This window comes from Chiloscyllium plagiosum, unplaced genomic scaffold, assembly GCF_037043375.1.
Source record: "Chiloscyllium plagiosum isolate Xiang-an unplaced genomic scaffold, Cpla_swu_hap1 HiC_scaffold_8, whole genome shotgun sequence".
Taxonomy (NCBI): domain Eukaryota; kingdom Metazoa; phylum Chordata; class Chondrichthyes; order Orectolobiformes; family Hemiscylliidae; genus Chiloscyllium; species Chiloscyllium plagiosum.
Window position 1 is genome coordinate 22,194,501 of NW_028270146.1, and position 17,784 is coordinate 22,212,284.

At 42.4% G+C, this 17,784-nt stretch overlaps 1 protein-coding gene across 2 annotated transcripts in view; it reads right to left on the reverse strand.

Moving 5' to 3' along the window:
• The window catches only part of LOC122553394 (latent-transforming growth factor beta-binding protein 2-like), a 465,241-nt gene that overhangs the window by 54,479 nt on the left and 392,978 nt on the right, over positions 1–17,784 (reverse strand). The window lies entirely within an intron of this gene.

Genomic DNA, 17,784 nt, shown 5'->3' on the forward strand with positions numbered 1-17,784 from the left:
GCGTAACCCACCCAGACCTATTCCCCTACATTTACCCCTTCACCTAACACTACAGGCAATTTAGCATGGCCAATTCACCTAACCTGCACATTTTTTGGACTGTGGGAGGAAACCGGAGCACCCGGAGGAAATCCATGCAGACACGGGGAGAATGTGCAAGCTCCACACAGTCAGTCGCCTGAGGCGGAATTGAACCCGAGTCTCTGGCGCTGTGAGGCAACAGTGCTAACCACTGTGCCACCGTGCCGCCCACTCTCCTGTTTATATCCATCAGCCAGGAGTCCCTGATTGGTCAAGATTAACTGCCTCAATCAGAGTACTCATATTCTATGAGGTCTATCTGGCTGACCTCACTACAATCACTACATTTTCCTTAAATTCCATGGGCTTATGCTTAAATCTCTTTATCAAAAGCCTTCTGGACATCCTTAAAAGCTGCTTTGTGGCCCTGTGCTTTGTATCTTTCCCAGTTAACAAGATCCATGCTATTCTTTGTATTTTTATCAGCCCTTTCATTGAGTTTTATGCTGTTCCTTATCTATTTGGGTTGTCTATGGCTCTTTTTTTCTGTGAAGTGGAGCTTTTCCCTCTCAGGGGTATAAACTGGCTTGGTATTACCTACCAAGGCATGAGCAATAATTGGGCTATAACAATGGAGCCATGCCCCGCTATGTCTTTGAAACTGAAGCATCGGAATCCCTTGTTAAAGAGACTTTAATGGGAGTTGGTGACACACAGTATCATTAACTGCATCGTCCATGTAAAATGCAGTCTGCTCAACCTCAATTTATCTGTTAATTCATTGTAAGCCATGTTAATCCTGACTGTTAAAGGTTAAATTGTATATAAAGTAATGTAAAGTCACTATTGTCTTACAGAACATAGAGCTGCTCTCTCATTCAATAGAAACAACTGGTGGTGATTTAATCTGAGGGTCACCACGTCTCAGGCAAGGGGAGAGATTGAGAAGGAGAGTCCTTCATGGTAACCTCAGCCGATGCAGTAATTGAACCCACACTGTCAGTAAATATATTTTAGAATATATTTTGCATGCTTTGGCTATGTCTGAGTTGAATCGAGCATTTTGGAGTGATTTGTTGTTGTGAAGTTTGGCGAGCTCTCTCACAGTATCTTAAGGAAACTCATCTCATTAGTTATTTACCCCACAACTTCTGCTTCTCTCACCACCAACTTCTGCCCCATCTTACCATTTCCTTGCAGCGCACCCTAGACATGACTGACCAGACCAATGGTAAATGATTCCCCTTGGGATGGCCTGGCAGGATGGCCTGCTGCTCAATTCCTGGGTTAAAACGGGAAAGAGCCCTTGACCGTGAGCCTCCCAGATGGATGACTGACTGTGTCAAAGCCCCTTGACTGTGGCCGTGACTGATGATGCTTGGACCCCCTGACCGACAATGGATTCCTTGGATAGATTGAACATTATTCCCCATCATTTATTGACATGGCCAATGAATGTGCAGTCTGCTTGGAACTGGGGCAGCTGGTACATGCTGACAGCGTTCGATTAACATCTTGCTGTATCATTCACGAAGGTGCCCTCCCTACACTGAGACAGGCATACTGTCTTTGTGTCTGTGCTAAAGAGCCCATCCGAATAGCAGTAATAAAAGCCTCTGGCTATGGTAGAAGTACCAGTGCACTAACAGGCAAGGTATGGATGCTGTGGGTAGATGCAAAGTGAGTGCTAAGAGACAGAGTAAGCAGCTTTGAGAAGCAGCTTGACTCAATCCATGAGTTGGTGCTTGCGTGCCAAGTGTCCATGCTGCAGTGTTTCAATTCCAGTTTCTGGTATGGCCTTCAAGACAAGACTGTGCTTTCTGAGCATTTTGGTAGTGAATGGCCATGATGGGCTGGCAGATGCCAATGTCTGTGGAGGAAGGGTACAACTGGTGCCTATGGATTGTGCCCTGAGATAGAGTCATAGAGATGTACAGCATGGAAACAGACCCTTCAGTCCAACGATCCATGCCGACCAGATATCCCAACCCAATCTAGTCCCACCTGCCAGCACCCAGACCATATCCCTCCAAACCCTTCCTATTCATAAAACCATCCAAATGCCTCATAAATGTTGCAATTGTACCAGCCTCCACCACATCCTCTGGCAGCTCATTCCATACACGTACCACTCTCTGTGTGAAAAAGTTGCCCTGTAGGTCTCTTTTATATCTTTCCCCTCTCACCCTAAACCTATGCCCTCTAGTTCTGGACTCCCCGACCCCAGGGAAAAGACTTTGCCTATTTACCCTATTCATGCCCCTCATAATTTTGTAAACCTCTATAAGGTTACCCCCTCAGCCTCCGCGCTCCAGGGAAAACAGCCCCAGCCTGTTCAGCCTCTCCCTGTAGCTCAGATGCTCCAACCCTGGCAACATCCTTGTAAATCTTTTCTGAACCCTTTCAAGTTTCACAACATCTTTCCGATAGGAAGGAGACCAGAACTGCATGCAATATTCCAAAAGTGGCCTAACCAATGTCCTGTACAGTTGCAACATGACCTCCCAACTCCTGTACTCAATACTCTGACTGATAAAGGAAAGCATACCAAATGCCTTCTTCACTATCCTATCTACCTGTGACTCCACTTTCAAGGAGCTATGAACCTGCACTCCAAGGTCTCTTTGTTCAGCAACACTTCCTAGGACCTTACCATTAAGTGTATAAGTCCTGCTAAGATTTGCTTTCCCTAAGCGCAGCACCTTGCATTTATCTGAATTAAACTCATAATTTGAGGAGTTTAATTCTCAGCCCACTACACTCAGCCACTTCTCAGCCCACTGGCCCATCTGGTCAAGATCCTGTTGTAATCTGAGGTAAGCCTCTTCGCTGTCCACTGCACCTCCAATTTTGGTGTCATCTGCAAACTTACTAATTGTACCTCTTATGCTCGCATCCAAATCATTTATGTAAATGACAAAAAATAGAGGACCCAGCACCGACCCTTGTGGCACTCCACTCGTCACAGGCCTCCTGTCTGAAAAACAACCCTCCACCACCACCCTCTGTCTTCTACCTTTGAGCCAGTTCTGTATCCAAATGGCTAGTTCTCCCTTTATTCCGTGAGATCTAACCTTGTTAACCAGTCTCCCATGGACAACCTTGTCAAACGCCTTACTGAAGTCCATATAGATCACATCTACCCCTCTGACCTCATCAATCCTCTTTGTTACTTCCTCAAAAAACTCAATCAAGTTTGTGAGACATGATTTCCCATGCACAAAGCCATGTTGACTATCCCTAATCAGTCCTTGCCTTTCCAAATACATGTACATCCTGTCCCTCAGGATTCCCTCCAACAACAGGCTCACTGGTCTATAGTTACCTGGCTTGTCCTTACTACCCTTCTTAAACAGTGGCACTATGTTAGCCAACCTCCAGTCTTCTAGCACCTCACTTGTGACTATCGATGATACAAATATCTCAGCAAGAGGCCCAGCAATCACTTCTCTTGCTTCCCATAGAGTTCTAGGGTACACCTGATCAGTTCCTGGGGCCTTATCCATTTTTATGCGTTTCAAGACATCCAGCACTTCCTCCTCTGTAATATGGACATTTTGCAAGATGTCACCACCTATTTCCCTACAGTCTATATCAAACATATCCTTTTCCACAGTAAATACTGATGCAAAATACTCATTTGAAATCTCCTCCATTTTCTGTGGCTCCACACAAAGGCCGCCTTGTTGATCTTTGACAGGCCCTATTCTCTCCCTAGTTACCCTTTTGTCCTTAATGTATTTGCAAAAACTCTTTGGATTCTCCTTAATTTTATTTGCCAAAACTATCTCATGTCCCCTTTTTGCCCTCCTGATTTCCCTCTTAAGTATACTCCTACTTCCTTTACACTCTTCTAAGAATTCACTCGATCTATCCTGTCTATACCTGACATGTGCTTCCTTCTTTTTCTTTACGAAACCCTCAATTCCTTTAGTCATCCAGCATTCCCTATACCTACCAGCCTTTCCTTTCACCCTAACAGGAATATACATTCTCTGGATTCTCGTTATCTCATTTCTGAAAACTTCCCATTGTCCAGCCGTCCGTTTACCTGCGAACATCTACCCCCAATCACCTTTCGAAAGATCTTGCCTAATACCGTCAAAATTGGCCTTTCTCCAGATGTTGTTATCCAGTGTCCAGCATGGAGGTCATTCAGAGCTTGGGCTCAACTGAACCCGCCAGATATACAAGTGTGGTTTCCTTGTTGAATTTTGCTGACCTCTAGCTTTGTCGAGTTCAATGAGGTGGGAGGCTGAATACTTTGTCAAGGAGAATACAAGCACTGAATGTTACTTAAATGGAAATAAAAGACTGCAGAAAGCTTCAGCAGAGAGAGATTTGGAGGCCCTTGTGCATAAATCACAATGAGGTAGCATCCAAATTAATAGGGAAGGCAAATGGGATGTTGGTCAGTAATTCCAAGGGAATGGAGTATAAAAATAGGGAAGTCTTTCTAAAATAATACAAACCACCTTTTAGACTACACATCGAATAATGTTCATAGTTGTGGTTGCCTTATCTAAGGAAAGATAAACTGTCATTGGAGGCTGTCCAAAGAAGGTTGTTCCTGAATAGGGAGGAATCGTCTTACAAAGAGAGATTGTGTAGTCTGGGTCTGTACTCAGTTGAGTTTTGAAGAAAGAAAAGATTTACAAGAATGCTGCCAGGATTGGGAGGTTTTGATCTCTAGGGATAGGCTGAATAGGCTGGGGCTGTTTTCCCTGGAGCATTGGGGATGAGGGGTGACCTTATCGAGGTTTATAAAATCATGACGGACACAGATAGGAAGAATAGGCAAGGCCTTTTCCACAGGGTAGGGGAATCCAAAATTAGAGGGCATAGGTTTTAAGGTGAGAGGGGAAAGATTTAAATGGACCTAAGGTGCAACATTTTCATGTAAACAGTGGTGTGTGTATCGAATGAGCTGCCAGAGGAAATGGTGGAGGCTGGTACAATTACAACACTTATACAATTATAACAGTCATAGAGTCATAGAGATGTACAACACGGAAGCAGACCCATAGGTCCAACTTGCCCATGCCGAACAGATTTCCTAACTTAAACTAGTCCATTTGCCAGCATTTGCCCCGTGTCCCTCTTAAACCCTTCCTATTCATGTACTCATCCAGATGCCTTTTAAAAGATCTTTTCCCCAGGGTAGATGAGTCCAGAATTAGAGGGCAGAGGTTTAGGGTTAGAGGGGAAAGATTTAAAAGGGGCAAGTTTTTCACGCAAAGGGTGGTGCGTATATGGAATGAACTGCCAGAGGATGTGGTGGAGGCTGGTACAATTACAACATTTAAAAGGCATCTGGATGGGTATATGAATAGGAAGGGTTTAGAGGGATATGGGCCAAGTGCTGGCAAATGGAACAAGATTAAGTTAGGGTACTTGGTCGGCATGGACGAGTTGGACCAAGGGGTCTGTTTCCATGCTGTACATCTCTATGACTCTTATAAACCTCGATAAGGTCACCCCTCATCCCCAATACTCCAGGGAAAACAGCCCCAGCCTATTCAGCCTATCCCTCGAGATCAAAACCTCCCAATCTGGCAGCATTCTTGTAAATCTTTTCTTTCTTCAAAACTCAACTGAGTACAGACCCAGACTATACAATCTCTCTTTGTAAGACAATTCCTCCCTATTCAGGAACAACCTTCTTTGGACAGCCTCCAATGACAGTTTATCTTTCCTTAGATAAGGGAACCACAACCATGAACATTATTCAATGTGTAGTCTAAAAGGTGGTTTGTATTATTTTAGAAAGACTTCCCTAATTTTATACTCCATTCCCTTGGAATTACTGACCAACATCCCATTTGCCTTCTCTGTTAATTTGGATGCTACCTCTTTGTGATTTATGCATAAGGACCTCCCAATCTCTCTGTGCTGAGGGTACTGAAGGATAAAATCCATTTATATTTGGAAAAGAATGGGCTTATCAGTGATACGCAACATGGTTTTGTGCAGGGTAGATCATGCCTTACCAACGTAATAGAGTTCTTTGAGGAAGTGACTAAGTTGATAGATGAAGGAAGGGCTGTAGATGTCATATACATGGACTTTAGTAAGGCATTTGATAAGGTTCCCCATGGTAGACTAATGGAGAAAGTGAAGTTACATGGTGTTCAGGATGTTCTAGCTAGGTGGATAAAGAACTGGTTGAGCAACAGGAGACAGAGAGTACTAGATGACAGGATTAGATTAGATTAGATTACTTACAGTGTGGAAACAGGCCCTTCGGCCCAACAAGTCCACACCGACCCGCCGAAGTGCACCTACCCAGACCCATTCCCCTACATTTACCCCTGCACCTAACACTACAGGCAATTTAGCATGGCCAATTCGCCTAACCTGCACATTTTGTTTTTGGACTGTGGGAGGAAACTGGAGCACCCGGAGGAAACCCACGCAGACACGGGGAGAATGTGCAAACTCCACACAGTCAGTCGCCTAAGGCGGGAATTGAACCCGGGTCTCTGGCGCTGTGAGGCAGCAGTGCTAACCACTGTGCCACTGTGCCGCCCAAGGAGTTTCTCGAAATGGAGAAAAGTGACCAGTGGTGTTCCACAGGGATCAGTGTTGGGGCCACTGCTGTTTGTGATACACATAAATGATCTGGAAGAGGGCACTGTTGATCTGATTAGTAAGTTTGCAGATGATACGAAGATTGGTGGAGTAGCAGAAAGCAAAGGGGCCTGTCAAAGAATACAGGAGAATATAGATAGACAAGAGGGTTTGGCGGAGATATGGCAGATGGACTTCAATCCAGGCAAATGTGAGTTGATGCATTTTGGGAAGACTAATTTTAGAGCGAACTATACTGTAAATGGAAGGGCCTTGGGAAAGGTTGATGAGCAGAGAGATCTGGGAGTTCAGGTCCATTGAACCCTGAAGTTGGCTGCACAGGTGGATAGAGTGGTCAAGAAGGCATATGGTATGTTTGCCTTCATCAGATGGGGCATTGAGTATAAGAGCTGGCAGGTCATGTTAAAATTGTACAAGACTTTAGTTCAGCCACATTTAGAATACTGTGTACAGTTCTGGCCGCCACATTACCAAAAGAATGCGGACTCTTTGGAGAGGGTGCAGAGAAAGTTTATGAGGATGCTGCCTGGTATGGAAGGTGCTAGCTATTAAGAGAGGTTGAGTAGGTTAGGATTATTTTCATTAGTGAAAAGGAGATTGAGGGGTACCTAATTGAGGTCTACAAAATCATGAACGGTATAGACAGGGTAGGTAGAGATAAGCTTTTTCCCAGGGTGAGGAATTCAACAATGAGAGGTCATACGTTTAAGGTGAAAGGTGAAAAGTTTAAGGGTGATATACACGGCAAGTACTTTACACAGAGGGTGGTAGGTGCCTGGAACACATTGCCATTAGAGGTAGTAGAGGCAGGCACGGTAGATTCATTTAAGGTGCGTCTGGACAGATGCATGAGTAGGTGGGGAGTAAAGGGATACAGATGCTTAGGAATTGGGCGATAGGTTTCGACAGTGGATTTGGACCGGCTCAGTGTTGGAGGGCCAAAGAGCCTGTTCCAGGGCTGTAAATTTTCTTTGTTCTTTGTACTAGGAGATTTACCAGGATGCTGCATGAATGGGAGGGCTTGTCTTGTGAAGAAAGGTTGAATGAGCAAGGGCTTTTCGCACTGGACAGAAGAAGGAAGAGAGGTGACTTAATAGAGGTGTACACGGTAATGAGAGGCATAGAGCCAAAGACATTTCCCAAGGGCAGAAATGGCTGTCATGAGGGGTCACAATGTTAATTGATTGGAGGAAGGTATATGGGAAATGTCTGAAGTAGGTTCTCTATGCAGAGAGTGGTGGGTGCATGGAATGCACTGCCAGCGGTGGTAGTAGTCAGATACATTAGGGATGTTTTAGAGATTGCTGAACAGGTACATGGACAGCAGTAAATTGAGGGGTGTGTTGGTTAGGTTGGTCTTAGATTAAAATAAATGCTTGGCACAACATCGTGGGCTGAAGGGTCTATACTGTACTGCAATGTTTCATGTTCTATATCTGTGAATAAAAGAATAACCGTTTACGACAGAGATGAGGAGGACTTCCTTCTCTCAGAGTGGTGAATCCGTGCAAGTCTTTACTGCAGAAGGATTAGATTAGATTCTCTACAGTGTGGAAACAGGCCCTTCAGCCCAACAAGTCCACACCAACCCTCCGAAGAATAACCCACCCAGACCCATTTCCCTCTGACTAATGCACCTAACACTGTGGGCCATTAAGCTTGGCCAATTCACCTGACCCGCACATCTCTGGACTATGAGAGGAAACTGGAGCATCTAGAGGAAACCCACACGGACATGGGGAGAATGTGCAAACTCCATACAGTCGCCCAAGGTTGGAATTAAACTGGGACCCCAGTACTGTGAGGCAGCAGTGATAACCACTGAGCCATTGTGCCGCCCACATTGATGTTGAAGGTGGCTCATTAAGTACAGTCAAGGCTGAGATAAGTAGATTTTTAATCATAAGGGAATTAAGGTTTATTGAGCAAAGTAAAGTCAAGGATTATCAGGTCAACCATGATCTCATTGAATGATGGAGCAGACTCGATTGACTGAATGGCCTATTTCTCCTCCTCTGTCTTATGTCTTATCCAGCCAGATTATAACAGAGATCAGCTTGGCCAGTTGTTTCAGAACTAAGATCATAACACTTGATATCAACTGTGTTGGTAATAAGTGCACAAGAATTGATTTTATTATTTGTGCATTTTGGAATGAGATAATAAAGAGCTGGGAATGTTGATTGTCAAATCAATTAGAAATCAAACATTGTGTGGACGAAACTCAGTGCACATTTCAGTTTTCATCATTGTGAAATGATTTTGAACATGCCTTCACATTAACGGTGCTACATCAATATAAGTCATTAAAGGCTGCAAGGAAAAACCGAGAGAACTGCAGATGCTGAAAATCAGAAATTGTTGGAAAAGCTCAGCAGGTCTGGCAGCATCTTCAGGCAGGGTCATTGGACCTGAAATGTTGACTCTGATTTCTCTCCACAGATGCTGCCAGACCTGTTGAGCTTTCCCAGCAACTTCAGTTTTTGTTATTAAAAGCTACAGTCTAGTTTCTGGTTTGTGATGACAGACATGGAATGTGAAACAAAGTGGTTATTATTCTCAATTGGATTACTGTCTCATAATCAGTAAATCCCCTTTTCAACTATTTCTAAAATTCCATTTTGACAAAACAAAAAATCTTGACATTGCTAAACCTCTCATGTTTGTCTTGGCGTGTTTAAAATTTGTGGGCTGTAACAAAAGTATATTTGCTACCAAATTGATTTTCTTTAAAAATGAAACTGATGTAATGAAATACCTGTTAGCAGTGTATTATGGTGCTTTTCGGCTTAAGTCTACAAATGACTTTTTCTGAAAACTATACTGGAGAAATGGCACAATTGTTTAATCAGGACCTTGGGCAAAGCCAACCTCCCAGCCACCCAGTTCAGGTTTTATGTTGGATTTTACTTGATGTGTACAGCAATTCCTCCAGTTCAATCCACATAAGACCGTAAGAAAGTTGAAGGCTTAAAAATATTCCTTACTGGAGACAAAATGACTTGTTACAATACCTGTGCATGTATCAGCCAGTAGTTTATATAGACAAGGTCACAGTGTATTCTATTGCATCAATTGTATCTGGGTCAGTGATAGACTACTCAAAGCATTGAATTTCAGATCATTTTGATGTTAGGTAAACAACAGGATAATGATATTTAAAAGTTACCCTGTCGAATAACATTAATCATTGCTGCCTCGGGGAGCTAATAAGATTTTGCTTATTGAGAAAGCAAACATACTTGCATTCCCACTGTGCAGTGAAAAATCAGGCAAAATTACACAATAATCACTTCTTTTGGCTGAGGGATAAAATTACAATTTTCGGTTAGATTACAGATGTATGAAGTGAGAAATGGATTCAAAGTGTAATCGTTGTTCATTGGGAAAGTAATGGTTACATGGAAGCCATTGGTGGTAAAAAAATATGCCACCCAGCCGAATGATCACAGTTTGAGGAGCCAGATGGTGGTCACTCAAGCTTGCAAACTCAAGCTGGCAGGCAGAAAACCTGGATCTTTCAAATACCCACTGGGTGCATGGAAATACTTGTAAGTTCCAACGTAAGAAATAAGTGAGGTGTGTTCATATTTTGTTAAAGGGTCCCACGAACAGAAACATTTACTAAAGAAGCTAGAATCGAGTCATATCTACTGCCGAGATAAAGGTCCTTCGGCCCATTGGGTCCTTGCCAGTTGAAAACAACCACCTAACTATTTTAATCTCATTCTCCAGCACAAACAGAAGCTGGAATTAACGTTATGGATCCAGTGACTCATAATCCAGCACTTAGCCCATAGCCTTGTGTGCCTTGGCAATGCAAGTGTTCATCTGAATTCTACTTAAATGTTATGAGCGTTCCAGCCTCTACATCCTTACCAGGTGGTGAGTTTCACATTCCCACCTTCATCTGGGTGAGAATGCTTTTCCTTACAACTTCTCTAAACCTTCTTCCCCTTACCTTGAACCTATATCCTCTGGTCCTTGATCTCTCCACCGAGGGTATGTGTTTCTTCCTGTTTATTTTATCTATGTCCCTCATATTTTATAAATCTTAATAAAGTCTTCTGTCAATTTTCTCTGCTCTAATGAAAACAACACTAATCTCTCTTCCCAAGTGAAACTCTCTAGCCCAGCACCATCCTGGTAATGCAGACGTTTACTAGAAAGGAACCAAGTAGAGCCATACCAAGTGACCAATGCACTTTCAAGTGGAGAAAGAGTGACCCTTCATGTGGTTTGAGTATCTATAAGGTTGTTGTTAAGGGAAAAAGGGTTGAATTGTTTTTGCTGTTCTTTGTACTAGGATCATTTCTAATAATTTTTATACCGTGTCTTTTCCCTTTGTGTGTAATAAACATTGATGATTTTTTGTTAAACATACATCGATAGAGTCTTGTGAATATGTTATGACTGATCTCTATGGTAACCAAATGACAATGATAAAGTTATGATCTATCAAGCCAACTTTCATTTTGGGATCTGATTTATCCAATACTGCCATCGGCTAAGTCAATAACAATAAGCTTCCAGGGGTAGGCTGTTCAGAGAGCCTGCTTTGATGCACAGACTCTGTGTGAGAGGTAAATAAAAAGAGAATAAAACCAAAGATTTAGATTAGATTCCCTACAGTGTGGAAACAGGCCCTTCATCCCAACAAGTCCACACCGACCCTCCTGAAGAAGGGCTAATGCCCGAAACGTCGATTCTCCTGTTCCCTAGATGCTGCCTGACCTGCTGCGCTTCTCCAGCAACACATTTCCATCTCTGATCTCCAGCATCTGCAGACCTCATTTTCTCTCCGAAGACCCATTTTCCTCTGACTAATGCACCTAACACTATGGGCAATTTAGCACGGCCAATTCACCTGAACTGCACATCTTTGGACTGTAGGAGGGAACCAGAGCACCCGGAGGAAACCCACGCAGACACGGGGAGAATGTGCAAACTCCACACAGACAGTCACCAAAAGCTGGAATTGAACCTGGGACCATGGTGCTGTGAGGCAGCAGTGCTAACCACTGAGCCACTGTGTTGCCCTACTGAGCCCCTGTGCTGCCCACATCACACCCATTACAGCTCTTCACCTCTCATACACCCCCAATGCCTCATTTATACCAACTCATGTCATCTTATTGCCCTACCCACACCCCCATGGCTCCTCATATCCTTAATCCTGGCTATGTCCCCCTGGGTCCATTACCTCTTATACCCACCAAGACACCTTATGGTCTTCTTCCCCACTACATGGTCCCTCATACACTTCATGTAAACCTATTCCCCACTCATCCCATGTTTCTGCCCCCATTGGTCAACCTTTAACCTTCTCTCTCCATGCCAATTGACATGGAGCCCACCATGTGCAGCGCTCAGGAGCCCTGCTGATGTAAATTAAACCTGTATCTATTGATAATGTCACTATTAAAGGGAGACACTCTTGTTGACAGAAGACTATTCAATACACTGGGATTCTTTCGATGCTAATGAGAACAAATATTTCTATTCCAAAAGCACTTGGTGCTGGCAATCAATCTGCTTACTTATCAGCCATTCTATGTGAAAATCTTAAGCTGGACAATCAGTTATGCAGCTCAAATATCAACAGGCACAATGCAACTGATATTATTTCAAAATATAGGCACATTGCTTTTAGATTTTGAGTCCAAAGGAGTAAAATCCCAGACCAGTTTGATAGTCATCTCTTAGCTTGAGAAAGGAGGTACTGGCACTCAAGGGGGTGCAGAGGACGTGCATGAGGATGATTCTGAAGTTGAGGGGATTGACTTATGAGGAGAGATTGAGTAGAGTGGGACTATACTCATTGGAATTGAGAAGAATGAGGGAGGACCTTATTGAAACATGCAAAATTGTGAAGGGAATAGATAACATAGAAGCAGGGAGGTTGTTTCCACTGGTGGGTGAAACTAGAACTAGGGGGCATAGCCTCAAAATAAGGGGGAGCAGATTTAAGACTGAGTTGAGGAGGAACTTCTTCACCCAAAGGATTGTGTTACATTCTGTTATTAAAGGATGTAATACCAGAACATTTAGAAATATGTAATGTAATCAAGCAGAGTGAGCACAGATTTTAAAAGTGAAATTATGTCAGGCAAATTTATTAGAATTCATTGAGGGGGTAACAAGCAGGATAGATAAAGGAGAACCCGTTGAAGTAATAGATTTGGATTTATAATGGGTGTTCAATAAGAAACCGCACACAAGGCTATTTAATAAGGTAAGAGCCCAGGGTATATATTAGTATGGATAAAGGATTAGCTAACTAATAGAAGACAGAGAGTCGAGATGGGGGGCTGTTGTTCTGAGTGATAACATGAAACTGTAATGAATGATTTGGATGATGGAAATGAATGTACTATTGTTACATTTGTGGATGACACAGTATCAGGTGGGAAGTCAGGTACTGAGGAAGACACAAAAAGTCTCCAGGTAAAGTGAGAGGGCAAAAACTTGGTAGATGGAATATAAAGTGGGAAAATGTGAGTTTATACCCTGTGGCAGGAAGAGTAGACGAGCTGGATATAATTTAAATGGAGAAAGATTGTGGAAAGTTGCAGCATCGAAGGATTTGAGAGCCCTCATTCATGAATCACAAAAATCTAATGTGCAAGTTCAGCAAGAAGGCCTTTATTTCAAAGGGAATGAAAAACAAAAATAGGGAAGCCTTAATAAAACTATGCAAGGGTCTAATAAGGCCACAGTTGAAATACCGTGAACACGTTTGGTCCCCTTATCTCAGAAGAGATAGACTGAAATTGGATGCAATCCAAAGAAAGAGGGAAAAACAATGACTGCGGATGCTGGAAACCAGATTCTGGATTAGTAGTGCTGGAAGAGCACAGCAGTTCAGGCAGCATCCGAAGCTCCTTGGATGCTACCTGAACTGCTGTGCTCTTCCAGCGCCACTAATGCATTCCAAAGAAAGTCCATTGGGTTAATCTTGAACATGCAGGGATTTTCTTATGAAGACAGGGTGAGTAGGTTGGGACGATACCAGTTGGAGTTTGGAAGAATGAGAGGCAACCTTATTAAAACGGACAAGATTCTCTGATTTCTCTCCACAGAGGCTGACAGACCTTTTCCAGCAATTTCTGTTTAAGAATGTATAGGGACTTGACAGTGTATGATATCTACAACAAATACAAAGTTTTGAATAGGACTTTGGGCTGTTAAATCAGTTCAGATTGTCAGACTGGGGATGCCAATCACAGTAAATCATGTCATTCACAGAAATCTAACCACTACAACTGAAAGAACATTTGGTTTTGTATTTCAAAGACTACCATGGAAAGATTTTCAGGAGATGCATTCTAGCTCTGACTTGAGACCCTCTAGGGTTCTTGCTTCTTTTGGAACATAGTCAACTATTTCTGCATCCTGACAGGGTCCAACTCTGCTGGAAATCTTGGGGACACTCGCAGGGTCTGGAGCAGGGCATAGATCAAGACCCAGTGGCAGACCCAGGGCTTTTGGAGTCCACTGAGTTTTGACTTGGAGGCAAGGCCATTATATGGACGACTGTGGAAAACTGTGTGCATTGCAGCTACTGGCTGCTGCCATTTCTAAGGGGTTGCTTAGTATCTGATATTTCCTATGAGTGATGATTGGAACCATCACCAATGGATCCAGGCATCCAGATGTTGTCATCTCCATGGCTAAGGCATGATGAACGACCACAGGCACCAATGAGGGACACATCTATCCAGAACCCTAAGACTTGAAACAACTTCCAGCAGATGTTAATCAGCCTCCGAATGTAGAGTTTGCCGCAAAAGGTGCTGTCCTGATGTGAAGAAAGTGCAGGAGGGCCACAGTTTCTCATTTTCAATGGCAGATAAAGTCACAGGGTCATAGAGATGTACAGCATAGAAACAGACCCTTCGGTCCAACTCGTCCATGAGACCAGATATCCTAAATTAATTGAGTCCCATTTGCCAGCATTTGGCCCATATCTCTCTAAACCCATCCAGATGCCTTTTAAATGTTGTAATCATACCAGCCTCCACCACTTCCTCTGGCAACTCATTCCATACATGCACCACCCTCTGCGTGAAAAAGTTGCCCCTTAGGTCACTTCTAAATTTTCCCCTTTCATCTTAAACCTATGCCCTCTAGTTTTGGACTCCCCCACCCCAGGGAAAAGACCTTGGCTGTTCACCCTATCCATGCTCCTCATGACTTTATAAGCTGCTATAAAGTCATCCCTCAACCTCCGATGCTGAAAGGAAGCCTTCAAAAACTGAGATGAATGAGAGTCGAGATCCTGCGGATGAATGTGACAGATTGCTTCTGCTGAATCGGGATGTCCCGGGATACAGTGAGAAATTGATATGTGCTGACGAATTTGAGGTTCACTGCGCTGGAGACATGAAATGGTGAGAGTAGCAATTACAACGTGACCAATGTCACTAATAGGAAAGGATTCCATTTTGTCAATGGTTTTCAGCTTATCTATGAACATCATGACCACATCTTAGAAGTCTGGCCCCTGGTACTCTGGAAGAGTTGATCTATCGTTGATCTCTCTCAGGTTCCTGCTTCATTCCAAGATCCTTCCAAGGACGCAAGAGCAGGGCAGCACTTCACAATTAATCTTGCTTGGTTGCCAAGACATGGAAGTCTGAGTATCCGTCGCAGTTATCTCTCGTTAGTGCAAGGACTCACACCCTCCTAAGAAAGGGTGAGTAGGCCATCTGCTGTGGAATTCTTCACACACACAAACTATGAAAGACAAAGCCTAGCTTGCAATGTTTGAAGTGGTGCACAGCTGGGTTTGGGACATAGCACGGACAGTACAAACACTGGAAGATCCATAAGACCATAAGACATAGAAGCAGAAGTCGGTCATTCAGCCCATCAAGTCTGCTCCACCAATCAATGAGATGTGGCTAATCTGATCATCCTCAACTCCACTTTCCTGCCATTTCCTCAGAACCCTTGATTCACTTATTAATTAAAAGTCTGTTTACCTCAAATAAACTTAATAATCCACTACAACCTTCTGTGGTACAGAATTCCTACGCTCTGATTGAACAAACCCCTCCTCATCTCAGTCTTAAATGTACGACCTCTCACTCTGAGATCATACGCTATGGCCATAGACTCTCCCAAAGGATGAACAACTGTTCCAAATCTATCCTGTCATGTTCCTAAGAAGCTTAAATGTTTCAATAAAGTTAGTTATTATTCTTTTAATTCTCATTCATGTAGCAACAGGTACTGCTGCTGCTGAGAGCAAGAGGAACATCATGGTGGCCTGGCAAATACTTAATGAGGTGAGCACTGTAAAACTGGACAAGAAGATCTGATGGAGCTCAGAGGGAGAAACCCACGAAGAAAAAATTGACACTTGCAGAATTTTGCAAAAATGTAGTCCTCGATGTCTTTTCTGTGCATGATACTCAACAGAGGCAACTATTGTATTCACAGTTTTTTGAATGATATTTGAGCCAATTACAGGCAAGAAATACAAAGCCTGTGCCATGGAAATGTTAGGGTGTTATACCATGTAAACTACTTTACATCTGTTATTGATTCAACAAAATCCTGAAAAGTAAAACAATGCAATGCCCAACTGTCATCGTTAAAGCAGCTTTTCACCAAATTAAAAAAAAAGACACTTCCAGAGGCAAAGAGAAAATTAAGGAACTCTTTCAAGGAAAGCAGATTTCAACATCCACTCATTCATCATTTACTTTTTTACAAATTCAACAAATAAAAAGTACAGCTGGTTACCCAGACTGTTTACTGACCCTGACTCCGAGATGAAAGAAACTCAACGTAACACGTCAGTTTGTATATAGTTTTGACAACAATTTTCAGTCAATGTTTGATTAAGTACTGAAAACCTGGGTCAATTTGAAGTAACAATGCACTGTTTGAGAATGACTGTACTTTCCCTGATCTTGAGAACTGCTGTTAGTGGTGTAGAATGCTATCAGCCAATGTGAGTAGAGATTGAAATTTTTAGCGTAATTAACTCTGGTATTAAAATTGATGCAAGCTTTTAGATGGTTAAAGAAAAAACCAACTATTATTAAATCTATAAAACAATACAGGATTTTGAACAAGTGTCTACAATTTCACAACCACCATGTGCAAGATAACATCAAGGTTATGCCATTGAACGAATAATTACAGAGGCATGGATTTAAGATTGTAGGTTACATGTCACTACTAAGCAGTGGGAACATGAGTGTTGTTTGCCACTAACACAACGTTACTGTTAGCTAAAAAGATGTTCTGTCTATTAACAAATGAATAATGCGGCATATGACTTTCAGTACCAGTGCGATGCTAGTTATGTAGGCTGCGTGTCCTAGAGATTGGTGGATTGCACCAAACAGCATATTTCTTTAAATATTTGTAACAAGCAATATATTGATCATATTCAACTAGCTCACAACGCAATGTCTAGCTTTAAATGTGATCCTGCAGTTGGACAACATTTGCTGGATAATCCTAAATGTGCAAAGAATTACACTGACAACCAGTAGGGGAATAGCAGTCAAACTTGCAGAGTGCGCAGAGGTCCATGCAGCAGGAAAAAAAAAAGGTCAGAGGGAACATAGTACACATAACCCTTTTCTTTACAGACACGCACAGTGCCTGTTTCAACACAACAAAATAGATAATAATAAACAATAATAGAAAATGCCTGGTTAACATTTTAAGAAAAACGTGGCTATTAACAATCGATTCAAAACCATTAAACTATTCCAAGTATTCTGGATTTCCCAATGAACCACAAGTGGGAAAGGACAAAGAGAGATTAGTATTTCTTCTGTTAGCTGCCCAGTTTTCTGGTGCTGCACACAATGATTAAGCTGATGATTAACTGTTGGTGATGTCCATTTTGTTGAAATTGAACATAATGTCAAAAAACATGGCTATTAACAATCAATCTGTATGAATGTGTGTTTTTCCATGGCAATGTCTCTACCAATTAGAATCCAATAACAAATCAATCAGCAGTCTCCATTCAGGCGTTTTAAATATTGCTTTTCCTCTTGAATTGGTATTCTTGTGAAATGTTCTGATATGCATTAGCTTCAACGAACTGTTCTGTTTGTGATCCATAAAACAATTTTTTTGGGTCAAAGAATAAATACAACTATGTTAAATAATCCATTTCTCAGTCAACTCTCATTGACT